We start from the raw sequence: 11057 nt of genomic DNA, 5'->3' as shown, positions 1-11057 counted from the left end.
ATTCAAGTAGATTTTACTGAACTCCCTCAAGTTCAAAGATGGAAGTATTTATTAGTAATAACAGACCATCTAACTCATTGGGTGGAAGCGGTTCCCACTGCCACGGCTACAGCCAACGTGGTAAGTAAAACCCTTTTGGAACAGATTATTCCAAGATATGGAATAGTTAATAGGATAGACTCAGACAGAGGAACACATTTTACGTCAAAAGTGTTACAACAATTAATTCAGACCTTGGGGATAAAATGGGAATTACACACCCCATGGCATCCACAGAGTTCTGGCCGAGTAGAGAGAATGAACCAAACTTTAAAAAGAACTTTAACTAAATTAATAGTTGAAACCCGAATGTCATGGGTACAATGACTACCTTTAGCCTTACTGAGGATTCGAACACAACCCAAGTCAGACCTGGGAGTGTCACCTTATGAAATGATGTTTGGATTACCTTTTTTGACTACTCTACATGAAAATGCTACCCATGAGGTAGGGGAAGAAAATGTTAAAAAATATGTGACCACCATTGCAAAAAACTCTTGAAAATTTAAGGTTAAAAGGAATAATCCCCCAAACCACACCTTTAGACTTTAAAATCCCTAATATTCACCCAGGAGAATGGGTGTTGGTAAAAACATACAAAGAACAATCTTTAACTCCACAATGGGAAGGTCCTTTTCAGGTATTGCTGACGACCAAGGCTGCGATGCGGACCAGAGAACGAGGGTGGATCCACGCCAGCAGAATCAAAAGACCTGTGGAAGAACCTAAGGAGTGGACAATAACATCTGAACCGAGTGATATAAAATTGACTCTTAAACGGGGAATGGGTGGTAATGAACTGGGAAGACCTGAATGATCCAAGAAATATACACAGGATCACACCTGACTGGGAAGTAAGACCGAGCTTACATCAGTGGTTTCAAATACCGCGTGGACAAACTTTGAGGCGCCCCCGATATCCTCCTGGGGAAGGAATACTGCCACCACAGACAGGAGGATCAGGACTGTTTCGGACAGAAAACACCTGTATTTTGGCCTTAGCCTGTGATTTATACAAAGAGGAGGGCGAATTACAATCTCAATCTGTGCCACGTAATATACCCTGCCTGATTCACCCAAATACTGGGCATGTTGGTTGGGTTAAATGTAAATGTTTGAATTGTGGGAATAATTGGTATTGTAGTTCACACAACCGACGCCCCCATTGCAAGAAGTGTCGAGTGTCAACTAGATCCCCATCCAAGCAGAGCTCGAAACAACTGAAATAATAACTTTGTTTTGTGGATGGGAATTATTAGTGCCTGTTGAATGGGAAATAGCTGAGGAGCAGTGGGAGACCACCATTAAGGAGTGTCAAAAACGATTTGCCTGGAAATTAGCTAAGAGAAAGTGACAAAAGAAGAGAGGGCAAGACCAGATTGGCCTCTATAATCGCCACCAAGAAGATCACATACACCTGCTGTGGGTTGCAACCCCATAGGCATGGGAGGTGGGAGTATAAGCCATACTGGACCTCTCCTTTTTCTGTCACTCATTTTCTGTCTTTTCCCTTTTGGGATATTGACAAAGCCATGCTACAGGTGTTACCAGAAGCTGTATATGGAAAGACACCGAGGCTCCTTTTTTTATCTCACACACTCATGTCAACAGTCACTGTTATAACCCGTCCAGATTAGGAAACTGCATGCACAGTGGAAAAGAGCAATTGATAAACAAAAAAGGTAAGCCGGCACCACCACCTAAACCTGTACCAATCTCACTTGACAATTTGTATACCAATGCTGAATACTAGCTGGTGGGATAACGTGTTGGAAATAGAATGGTGGAAAAAGCTAGGCTTCTTCCTGTTATGCGCTACAGCTGGTCTAATATTCCTTCCTTGTTTGATCCCCTGTTTCATTCGACTCATCACCAGTGTAGTTCAAGGCATGCAATTAGTGACCATGGATCAAAAATTGGATACAACAAAAACGGTGCAAAAGATTATGGTATTAAAGAAACAAAATAATATAGAAGACCCCTTTCAAGAGGCTAGATTGATTTATGAAGAAAATGAACGAAAAGTGAAGACTAGAAAGCAGTAAATATTGCTCGAGCCAAAATAATTATAAAAAGAAAGAGGAAGGATTGTGAAAAATGCAGAATGTATGGCTCTACGCAGATATTTACGATATGTATTATGCTAGATTGGAAAGTTATGCTGTAGTAACATTTTAATAATATAGTAAATGTAGTTTTGTAATTGAAATTAAGCTTCAGTAGTTAAAATAGAAAATATGTGTGTGTGGTATTCGTTTTGCTCAAGAGAAGAAGAAGATAATCAAGAAATTCTTCACACAGAGATAACAATTACAAAAACCCCTAAATCTTCCAGAGGAGAGGAATTTATGGCTTTCCTTATCAACAAAAAACCGAACTTCTCCAAACTCGACTTAGACTTCAAGGCGCCTGGGATTAACAGGAATTCCTCAACAAGTACAGGACGAACTTCTTGTTTTAAATAAATATATGCATATTCATGAAGTGCTTTGTGTATGCAACAGGTTACCCCTCTTAAGGAGGGAATTCTTTTTTATCGGGGTCCTTCTCCTGGCTCACTTTTGTCCAGAGAGAGGTACCCAGCCCGGGCTGTAACTTTTTGCTGTTATTGTCTCTTTAATTGTCCTAACTCTAATTGTTTAATCTTTATTACTATACTTGTATTATTTTTTTCCATTTTATTTTTAGTAAACTTTTATAAATTTTTAAAACAAGTGATTGGCGTTTATAACAGGCGGGCTCCGCGGACCTCGCGAGTGCAGGAAGGGTGGGGGGGGGGGGGGGCGGCGCGATTCCCCTGTTCCCCATCCCAGGAAGGGGTACCGTGGCTGAGACAGGGCTGTTATCTGGCGAATTCGCATTTGAAGGGACAGTGCCTGCTGGTGATAGAGATAAGAATGGAATTTCCTCTGCTACTGTTGAGCTGCTTCTGTTAGTTTTTTCTACTGCTTTAGTGATAGAGTGGAACAGAGGCAAGTATTTAGTTACCGAAAAATTTTCTTTAGTTTGGAAAGCATATATTCTTGTCCCTACTAAATCCCAAAAACAGTCTGAAGCGATCATATTCGTGTTTGCATCTGGAAATTGGGAAAGTATCCATGTTATAAATTTTTTCTAGTTTTTGAAAGATTGCCTTTAGAGAAAGAAAAGGTGTTAGCAGTTAGGACTTCTAGGATTTGTAAATATAAATCTCTCGTTCTGGGATCCTTTAAATTTGCTGAATTTTGATCCCATTGCTGTAAGTTCCCTTGCCCTCCCCAACAGTAAAAAGGAGAAAAAAAAGAAAAAAAAACCCAAAAAGCGACCCAAGATTAAGAGCGCGCAGAAAGGCTGTTTTAAACTTACACTTTTTTCAGCCGAGTGTGGGTCCAAGACTGCTGGGTGGTGGTCTGCTTGTCCAGCTCCTGAGGACCTTGACCCAGATGGTGATATTCAGGTTCGTTGGACACCTCTTCCAGATAACCTCTTCTATAACGGAGAAGTTACCCTCCGAGGGTCGTGGCGGGCCCGAGGCGGTAACGATGCGTGTGGGATGCTGCTCTCAGGAGTACCAGGATGCCAGTTCTCCCGTTCGGCGGCCACGTGTCTCGGCCTGGGGCCCCGGGGGTCCGTTTGGCCCCCCGGGCAGCTGCTGCCGTAGATGTCCCGGATAGCGCTGTGCTGATGAGGCACAACCTCTCTGGGTCCCTCGGGCTAGCTCCCAGCCGCAAGCAACCTAAGCGAGCACTATTGAGTGATTTCAGCTCTGTGGGTTCAGCTCTTAGTGATTCCAGCTCTGTGCTCGCAAAGGTGCCTCGGAAGATGCAGGGATTGAGAGAGGAGAAGCCTGTGTAGAGTTCCGCAGCGGTGTCTTTATTATCAGGGTCCTGCAAAGGGTTCCAGTGACAGCTCTTCCACTGAACTGGGCAGAGATGGGGGTTTAAGTAGGCTACTGGGGTGTTGGAAATTGTCCAATGGCCAGGGTTGAGGAGAATACAACCTATAGCCTTACAGAGAGATAACAAGGGTCCGAAGATGGAAGAAGGGTACTTTGGTCCACTCATCATGACTCTGCATTTCTTGTCTTAGGCGGGTAACCACCAGGGAGATCTTGCAGGGCCTCTGACTGCTACAGGTGAATCCCCACAAAGACATAGAACTAGGGGGGGCTGGTTGGTCCCTCATGAGGATGCAGGGACAAGGATAGCTGGTGGATGTGGCAAGCACATTTCTCTCTCAGGATTTTTCATAGAGGTGCACAGAGAGAAAGAAAGAGAAAACAATTTCTATTTCTGCTCCTTGTTTTTCCCATGTGGAATGTGTTTGGAGAATTGTTTACCTGGGGTGGTTGCTTGATTGGATTCTGGTGAGAATTGTTTGAGCCTGATGGCTAATCAAATCCACCTGTGTCTGGATTCTCACGAGAAAGTCACGAGTTGTTAGTTAGATATGGTAGTTAGAACAAAGAGGCTTGTAGTTTTAATATCTTCCTTTATATAGTATATTAATGTATTATAGCATAGTTATAATAAAGAAATAATTCAGCCTTCTGAACTGGAGTTGGACATCATCATTTCTTCCCACTGGGTTCGCCTGCATTTTGCAATAGGTGGATCCCCATGGGGATATGGAATTTGGGGCAGATGGGCAGGACCCCTGGGTGAGGAACAGGGCCCCTAGCCATTGGGAGGCCTCACCCCAGAGAATTTTCTGGAATGTCACAATCATGGCTACAAGCCCTGTTCTGAGGCATGAAGAAACGGAAGAAGAGCAGGACGCCTGATGTGATGAGCACATGTATCTTGGTGTGTCTTTGAGCTGAATAGGGGTGTTTCTGAGCTCAGGAACACCTGAGCATCAGCTCCCAGCATTACCAGGACTTGGCAGCCTTCAACAGGCACCAGATGAGGAGGGACCGGTGCAAGGAGCATCCGAGGGAGATTTAAACAGCTCTAGGAAGTCTGAGTGACCTGAAGTGAGGCAAACAGGAGTGCGTAACCCAGGGCATGGCATGGAATGGCAGTGAGGGCATGGCATGCCAGTTTGCACAGCAGTTCATCCAGGCAGGACAGGCAGTGGGGCAAGCAGAAACGACTCCTCTCTGATCATCTGAGAGTAGCCAATAGTCAGCAGACTCAGTAGCTAGTAAGGAAGAGCATGAAGAGATCCTTTCATTCCCAATCTTACTAGCGTACTAGTGTAAGCTTCCTCAGTTATGGTACTGACACACCAATCCTCTGTAGATTCCTTCCAACTCAGAATATTTTGTGATTCTGCATGTCACAGGCACCACATGGGGATGGATGGCATCAGGGGTTGCAGTGGGTTGGGGGAGATCTGATGGGGTACATGGGGGACCCTACGGGGCTGACAGTGGCTATAAGAGGCTTGAAAGTCTGTATGGGGCTGAAATGTGGGGTGCCAGCTGAGTTTGGGGGGACATAGGGGACTAGGAGAGCCATATGAGAGCAAGGGGACATATGGGGGAGGTAGCAATGACCTTCAGGCTCAGTGTGTCCCCTGGCATCACCATGTCCCCATGTCTCTGACCCCATCAAGGCCATTCCCTTGTTTACCTTCATTTTCAGTAGTGCGACTCCACAGCAGTCCATCATCAACCAATGGGAGCTCAGCCACCACACCAGGTGGTGGGTATACCCCCAGCACCACCCCCCAGCAGCTGTCACCCCAAATCTGTTTAGGTGCTATGGGGAAGGACTAAAGTTCAGAAGGAGCAGGCAGGGAAGAGCATGGGGGGTGTCCCAAAATGGGCATTGTGGGGGTCTCAGGGTGGATACAGGACTCGGTGGGTGGCAGGAGTGCTGGACTGGGGGTGTGCCCAGGTTGAGTAGTGGATGTGTCTGAGGTTTCTCCCTCAATTGATGCAGTATGGGGTGCATTAGATGCCACTTCATGGACTGTGGAATTGGGCATCATTTTACCCATGAAGACTGAGGCACAATTCAGAACACTGCATGTGTGAGGTTTCTGGCACTGAGGATGCTGGGACATTTGGAGTGCCTGGGAGCCAAGGGCTCGGGCCTGGGTGCTTGCAGGGTCCAGAGCTGAGTGATGGGAGCTGACTGGGTCCTGATGGGAGATGAAGGGAGCTGAAAGAAGCAGCAGGGTCCAGGGCTGGGTGACAGAAGCTGGGCAGGTCCGGGACTGATGGTGGATGCTGGCAACATCCAAGGCTGAGTGATAGCTGGAGGGTCTGGGGCTGCAGTGGGGTCCAGAGCTGGTGATGGGACCTGGAGTGGGAGGTTCACGTTTCATGCCCCTTTTTCACTCATATTTCCTGACTTTTTATCTTCATATTCCCCACAATTTTCCCCTGTGTTTCTCACAATTTTCTCCTCACGTCCCAACATTTTCCCCTTACATTTTCTAGGCCTTTTTATTTCCTCATGTTTCTCACACTTTTCTCCTCCTGTTTCATGCCCTTTTCTTCCTTCACATTTCCCTCTCTTTTTTTACCTCATGTTTCCTGTCCTTTTCCTATCACATTTTCCACCTTTTAAATAACTGGCCGATTGTAGAAGCAGTGGCCTGCTTGGGCCATCTTGACCTTGATTAACAGCTCTTCTCCCATGGGAAAGTGCATACCAAAGGATCAAGTACAGCCATAAATACCTGTGCTTTGATGTACAGCCCTGAAAACTGGGCTGTGAATGTGTATGGGATGAATTATAAGAGCTAGAAACATTGGCTCTACTCTTCCTGATTCTGTGTGGTTACTTTCTGTCTCCTACTGGCTGGCTGTGTAATTGATCCTAAAACTTGTACACAGAAGAAACATATAAATACTCAAGTGTGTTTAATAAAGATGATCCTGCTTGATGACAAAGTGGTGATCTGTTATTCTCAATCACTACACAGACAAGATTAAAAACTGGCTTCTGTATCTTTGTACAGACTTGGCATCATGAAGCTGTCTTGGAGCTCTGCCTCTGGCCAAGGCAGCCACCTCCATCCTATGCTTCCACTTTCCCACAGGTGTGTGGATGCTGACAGTCTGGTCAGAGAGAAAGTCAGATAAACTTTCCCAGGCCTTGTTCTGGGAGAGCTTGAGAAAGCTCAGAGAAAGAATTAAAATAATCTTTAATCTTTGCAGTTGGTGTTTTGAACTTGTTGTTTACTTGTAAGATGTTTACAAGAAGGGTGTTGTTCCTAATTAGCCAATGATGTGAGAGGTGTTGACTGAGGACCAATCAGATCCAGCTTTCTCGGAACAGTCTATAAAATAATATGATGTCTAATAAACTTTGCATTTTGCCTTCTGAGACCTTGGAGACTGTGTTGCCTCATTCAGCTGTCCCAAATATGAGAGCGGCACAGGTGGACCTGAGGCAGATGCAGGTGAACCACAGGCAGATGTAGGCAGCACTGCAAGACAGCCAGAGACAGGTTTCATCTCTCTATGGGGGCAGGGTGTCAGGGTTTCCCTGCCCAGAGAGCTCACAGGACACTGGGAACATCACACTGATGTATGGAAACTGAGGGAGATAGGACTGAACATCTTCCCACCCCCAGGAACTGTTGACCGGCAGGCAAGAGGCAGGAGCAAGGGCCACAGTCAGGCAGCCTCTCTCCTTAGCTTCTCTTGCAGATGAACAGCCTGGTGCACAGTGTGTCACTGCCTTGTCCACACCAGAGTGACACAGGAAGAGACAGCCCATCTGCCAGCAATACAGGTGGCAGCACTCCTGCACACCCAAGCTGCCTCCTCTGACAGCAGAAGCCAGCAGCTGACTGCTTCTGCCAGGGTCAGGAGAACAGCCATCACCATGGCCAGCAACAGCCACCTACTTGTCCCCATTGATCAGGGCACCCACAGTCAGCAGGGCACAGTCACAGATGTTCAGAGCTTGAGGGCTGCACCACACCACCACAAAGCCTATGGTGCAAGTGCAAAGGACAAGAACCAGATCCCTATGCATGACACTCCTCACAAGAACTACATGGGAAGCCAGAGACACAGCAGAACAGTGGGATTGGGTGCACAGCATGGCTACATCAGCTTCCCTGGGCAGAGATGCAGGGACACAGCACTGGATAGAGCAGTATTGTGAAATGCAACCTCAGCAGCAGGTCTCTGCTGGTGCACCACAAGACTGCAAAAAATCTGAGCGTTGTGTCCAAGCCAGAGCATTCGCAGGAGGGGAAGATGAGAAGCCCAGCCTGTGCAGAGCATAGACTGTCTCTGCTCAGGAAAGCCAGACAAATTTTCCAGGATTTTGAAAAAATCATGAGTCATCAGAGGGTGCTAGAGCTTCTGGAACCAATTTTTCCAAACAGTCATGCCGCCTTATCTGAGAAGTAGAAAGAGTGAGAAGATGATGGATAGCAAGAGCTGTGCCAAGGGAAGACATCAAGGACAAAGAGCTGTCCTAAAATGAAGACAAGAGACTAAGAACTGGCTGAAAGGGACAACAACAATGAGAAAGATCTGTCTCAAGGTGAATAGAGGAGATGAAAAGTTGGCCCAGTGAGAAGATTACAGTGATAAAGAGCTGTCATAATGGGAATAGAAAAAAGACATGTCCCAAGGGGAAGATGGGAATGACAGAGATGTCCCAAGGCAAATACAGGAGAGACAAAGACCTGTCCAAAAAGGAATAGGACAATGACAAAAAATTTACCCATCGGGAAGACAACAAAGACATGTCCCAAGATGAAGATCACTATGACAAAGGCATGTCCCAGTAGGAAAATGACAATGACAAAGAGATGTCCCACGGGAAAGACAATGTCCCAACAGGAATAGCAGAAAGACCAAGAGCTGTCCCAAGGGGAAGACAGCAATGACAAAGCTCTCCCAAGGGGAAGATGACAATGAAAAAAACCTGTCTCATTGTGTCCTAGATTGCAAGGTAATGTGTGTATTCTATTCTCATCTGTTAGAGGTGTGGCAGTTATCTTCTGTTAATTGGGCAGTCTTCTTTATCTCTTCTACAAACCAATCCTCCCTCCAGGGAGACATCTGCTTTTAATGTGAAACAGAGTAGAAATTTAATGGAGTAGAAATCTATTTGGATTTAGGTGAAATGTGACGTGTAGTAGCTTGCTAACATGGGTAAAATACGCTGTTTAGTCTGCTATACTCTGCTGTGCTTGTAAAACTGTCCCAGCCAAGGAGAAAGAATGCGAATCTCCAAGCTGAACAGATAAGAGGTGCCCCTTGAACTCTGAAACGAAGAAAAAAACCAAAGCTAAGTCTGCAAGAGATGGAAAAAGGGATTAGAGAGTTCTCTGTACAAGGACTAATTCTAAGTTGTAACATGAAACCAGCAGAATGAATATGCATGAACCTATTGTGAAATTCTATGCATATGTAAATTAGTAAGGGGTAATAAAAAAGGATCAGGAATCCTCAGGGGTGCGCATGTCCTTTGAAGGGGAACAATCCCCACATTCTCCCAGCACTGTAATAAACATACTGTCCCTACAAATCTTTATTGGAATTTTGGGGTCTTGATTTTTCACCGCATTTCATTTGGCAACCGCGCCAGGATGGCCTCTGTCCTTGAGGGGGCAGAGGGGAGGAATGGACCTCCTTGGTGCACCCTGGGGAATTTCCCTGTAGGGGGCTCCGCTCCGTCTCGGCTTGCCACCTGCAGAGACAGACAATGACCTGCTGGGGTGTGGATAAACGGTATGTATTGAAAGGGCCCTGGAGGGAGAGAGAGACAGGACTGCTGGTAAGTCACTCATGAGACGTCTGAGTGCGCAGCCTTGTTCCTGTGCCTGCAGGCAGCCCAGCCGATAGAGCAGCTGGAGACGGGTTCAGTAGCCGATAGAGCAGCTGGAGATGGGTTCATTGTTCGATAGAGCGACCGCGAGCAGCTCTGGTGGTGAGTCGAATGACCCCGAAGTTTGTATGCTTGTGGTGTCCGGACATTGTGTGGTTAATGTGTTTGTAATCATGTGAGTGTGTAGTGTATAAAGAGAGTGAACTAGCGAACAAGTGAGTGTACCTGCAGTGCGGGGGGGGAAGTTCTACTCGCTTCTGAAGTGGCCAGGTGAAGCCCGGGGGGGTTGCCGGCAGGGGCAGGGAGAGCCCCGCGGAGAAGTGGGACAAGTGGAGGACATTTATTGATTTACTGTGTTTAGAAGTGGTGGTGATTTGTGTATTTTAACAGTGGCTAGACAAATTCAGGGAGTTCCTCTGCCCCAGCGGTTTGGACTTGAACCCTGGGAGTTTGTGAACCCTGTGAATTATTGGATAGATAGAGGAGACCAACGAGTTCAATTAGGGGGGCTTTATTGGACTTCAGCTGGTAATATAGTAAGTCTGAACTGGGAGCAACCCACCATAGAGGATTTAGAAATCTCCGAGGTGACAAACGGAATAGCCTGCCTCTGCGAGCAATTCCCAGAAGCTTTTGGTGTATCGAGAGGCTGGCACCCTGCGTGGGTACTACTGCAGTGCAGAGTTTGTGAGAGGCACTGGTATTGCTGCTCTAGTAGGCATCAGGGCATATGCCCCCAGTGTAAATTGAGGGTACTTGATCAGGCTAATTCAGAACCTGAGATCTTAAAGCTTGTGTGCGGAAAAACACATTTAATACCTGCCACCTGGGGCTGTATGGGGGAGGAAAATTGGGAAAGGACTGTGAAGATCTGTGAAGAGAGATTCAGGTGGAAATGAGATAGGACAAGGAGAAGGAGGTAGTGGGAACTAATCAGAGCAAAGAAGTTCCCTGGGCTAGCCCCTTGGGGTGCATCTTAGCCCACTGGAAGGAAGTCACCAGCAGGGGCGACTAGGAAAATAAAAAATATTTAATTCAATATTGCACACGTTGGTGGCCATTATACAAGTTGGAGGAGGGAGTGAAGTGGCCACCTGCTGGAACTTTAGATTATAATACCTTACTGCAGTTAATGCTGTTCTTAAGACAGGAAGGTAAATGGGATGAGGTTTCGTATGCTGATGTTTTTCGCTTTAAATCACCCAGAATGGCAGAGGGACTGTGGGCTCAGACCTCCCTCTGACCCACTGGTGTTAGCTCTTGAAAAGGAAAACAAAGCAAAAAGAG

This window comes from Anomalospiza imberbis, chromosome W, assembly GCF_031753505.1.
Source record: "Anomalospiza imberbis isolate Cuckoo-Finch-1a 21T00152 chromosome W, ASM3175350v1, whole genome shotgun sequence".
Taxonomy (NCBI): Eukaryota; Metazoa; Chordata; class Aves; order Passeriformes; family Viduidae; genus Anomalospiza; species Anomalospiza imberbis.
The sequence above is the reverse complement of the archived record's forward strand: the minus strand, read 5'-3'. Positions refer to the sequence as shown.